The sequence below is a fragment of the Gossypium raimondii genome, chromosome 8, assembly GCF_025698545.1.
Source record: "Gossypium raimondii isolate GPD5lz chromosome 8, ASM2569854v1, whole genome shotgun sequence".
Taxonomy (NCBI): Eukaryota; Viridiplantae; Streptophyta; class Magnoliopsida; order Malvales; family Malvaceae; genus Gossypium; species Gossypium raimondii.
The window spans coordinates 48254634-48257995 of record NC_068572.1 but is presented as its reverse complement, the minus strand read 5'-3'; the positions used below and the strand labels follow the sequence as shown (position 1 = coordinate 48257995).

Below are 3362 nucleotides of genomic sequence, written 5' to 3'. Positions count from 1 at the left end.
TTATTTATTATCAAGTTTATAATAATTAGGAGTAAATTTTTAAAATATCATTTAAAAAAGTTAATGGATTAGAAATTTATAAGATTAAGTTTGAATAATAAAAATTAATATAGATAGGGCTATCTATATGATTAAAGTATACAGGATCTAGTAGTAAAAAATTAATTTAGTCATTTTATTAAAAAATTATTATTTTGTACATTAAAATTATCTAATTTAAAAATTTAATACGGTTTACATATATAAAATTTTAATTTACATAAAATTTTAGTTTTGATTTATTTGTGTATATAAATTATCATTGATAATTAAAATCACAGTTTTATATGTATAACTAGTAGGGAAAAATTAAAGTTTGATTAGATGAAATCAATGTTGAATCATATGAGTAATGAAAGAAGGATGGATGGATTCCGTAATCTAGAAGACTATGGAGTAATTAGTTGAGACATGAACATCATTTTAGGTACAAAAATATGGTCCCAACAAAACAAATTCTAAGTTGGGTCTAACTAATGAATCATCATTTTAACATGGTCCACTCCACAGTGATTTTTAGGTTCAAAATTCAAAGAAAAGCTTGGGCCTGGGCTGGCCTATTGATTTCACGTGGGACATTAGTTGTTCTGCTCGATGCATGCCATGTGATCATGCTGATGACACTACATTAATTTGTTGATGTGCTAGTTTGCCTGCATAATGGTTTTTTTTTTCCTCCAACATAAAAAAAACATTTTACTCATTAATTTAATTTTTCGTTTTTTAATCTTTAAATTTATATAATAACTTTTCCGAGGTATTAGCAATTAGTTTTCTTTTAAAAAATTAATTTTTAAAAATAGTTTATATATAATTTTTGAATTTTAAAATTTTTAAAATTAATTAATTATTGACATGTACGTTAACTTTTCACTTATTTGATAAATAATGTAAAATTAAAGACTAAAAAATAAAATAAAAAATAAAAAACTTTTTTATTATAAAATTAGAGGACTAAATAAGTCATTATGACTACATACTATTTTTAAAAGAAAAGTAACACTAATTTCATCTTCATATTTGAATTATTGATAACTATTTTAAAGAAATATGCATGCACGATTCTTTAACACTTGACTTTTGAATTTTGATGATCGGTTTTTGCCTATTCACATCTTTAAGATAAAAATTTTCATTAAATGTTAAAATTATGGTTCTGTGATAATTGAAAATGAATATATAATATATTTTTGAACGGATTTAAAAGAAAATTATTTAATACATTATTAATAAAAAAATTAAATTTCATAAATAAAGTTTAGAAAATGATAAAAGGGGCAGCATTTAAACTTCATGGTGTATCAAATGTTATTATCATATGGTACACTAGAGTTTTTTAACACTACAACATAAGTTAAGAAACCATCATTATATGGATTTTTCTTGGCTTAAGCTTTGGACTGCTAAGTTGCCACCGAAGGTGTTGGATTTTCTGTGACGGTGTATTCGTAATTTTGTTCCTTGCAAAGGTCGTTTGAAAGACAAAGGGTGTATCGTTGATGATAGTTGGATAAGGTGTGGAGGAAGTGAATCTCTTGAACATGTACTGCTTTGGTGTCAAATGCTACAATAATCCGGAATATGATGGGTGTTGTAGTGCAAACTGATTCGGTGAAGAATTTTATTGCTTCTATGTTATCTATTTCTGATATTCGGCAGCGGGACCTTATTTTGGTGGTCTTGTGGAGTCTTTGGTTCCATAGGAACCTGTTAGTTTGGAAGAATAATGACCACCCTCCTTCGAAGATTGTAGAATTCGCGGTCACGGTCACGGTAATAGAAGAAGGTAAGGTTTGTTCGGTGATTACTATAGAGGTACTACTGCCGCGATCATTTTGTTGTAGTATTCTAGGAGATAGACAATCAACGTTTTTCCAAGTACAATAGGAGTAGTTGAATCTATCTTAAGGAAACTGTGAAAACAAGCTAATAAAACTCGATTCCCTCATTTGATTTATGATTTTTCAATATCTTATTTATTTAATTGTTTTCAGATATGATATTTTAAATAAATATAAATATTTATTTAATTTATTTTGTTTAGATCTAGTGTTTTTATATAAATATAAATATTTGTTTATATTATTCGTTTTGATCTTGTATTTAATATAAATATTTATATTTATATTTGTTCGCTAACGTATTTAGCCCAACACTCTTAGTTTAAAGGCTCAACATTTTGATAGGATATTTATCGAATTAGATTGCCTTGGACGTGGTGGGATATTAAAAGGGCGGCTCATTTCCTTTTTAGGGTAGCTTTGTTCTATGCAAACAGGTATTCTGAGGATGTTGTTCCCTTTGCTATTTCTTCCATATTAATTTCCGATGTTTCTCTTAGTTCCTGTAATACATTTCAAAGAGTTATAGGAACAGTTGTATTGAAAAAAACCTGTTGATTTGAGTATTAGTGACCCTCAAATTAAATTTGTCAATATACTAGCACAATTTATTAAGTATCAATATAAGTTAAAACTATCATAGAGTGTGATGTATTGGAGATTACTTCAAATTCGTCAATAAAAATCTAATTTACCTTGATAAAGTTTACACATTCGTCGGTATAGGATTTTTTAAGGAAAAAAAAGTATAGTATTTCATTATTCAAATGGTATATATAGCTAACTTTACTTTTATTTTTCCTAATCTCTAACTTTTTTCTCCCATCTCATCTTTCTATTTTCAAACCCTCACTCCCCTCCTCCTCCAATAAACTTTTCGCAATCACTACATGAGAAGTTTCGTGTCCATAATTTGATGATCATCTGCCAAGGCAGCCGCAGGTTGAATGGTGGCGAGCCCTAGGCCCGAGCCATGTGAAAATTAATGTTGATGCTGCATGGGATGCTAGCACGCGTACGACCGGACTTGGGTGTATAGCACGAGACGAGGACAATATGGTCTTGGGTAAAATGGAGATGAAAGCCTTGTATAGCTTCGACTCGACATGGGCAGAGGCTCGCATGACAACTTTGCGGGCCAGTTCTTCATTGCTTTTGAGAAGTGCTTTTGAAAAATTTGAGTGTTTGATATTACTGTCAAAAAGTGCTTTTGAGAAATAAAATGTCAATTTTAGACATGATAGTATAAAGTAACAAATATGTATTTAAATAATGTTCAAATTAGTTAATATTATGATATTTTAGTAAAAATATAAAAATAATTTATTATAACTTATTGTTAATATTTTAATATATGATATTAATTTTAAATATTTCTAAGTAATTAATATTAATTATTTATTAAATTTAATTAGAATATATAAACTATATTTAAATATAATAATTTTGTAATTAGATATTTACACAATTGTATTATTTTAA

The 3362-nt window shown here is 27.6% G+C and overlaps 1 long non-coding RNA gene across 1 annotated transcript; it reads left to right on the top strand.

Moving 5' to 3' along the window:
- Positions 1 to 2227: 2227 nt before the first annotated feature.
- LOC128042858 (uncharacterized) lies at positions 2228 to 3118 on the top strand. Its single transcript, XR_008198332.1, has 2 exons — positions 2228 to 2317; positions 2779 to 3118. It is a non-coding gene; the product is annotated as an uncharacterized LOC128042858 (long non-coding RNA).
- The last annotated feature ends 244 nt before the right edge of the window (positions 3119 to 3362 follow it).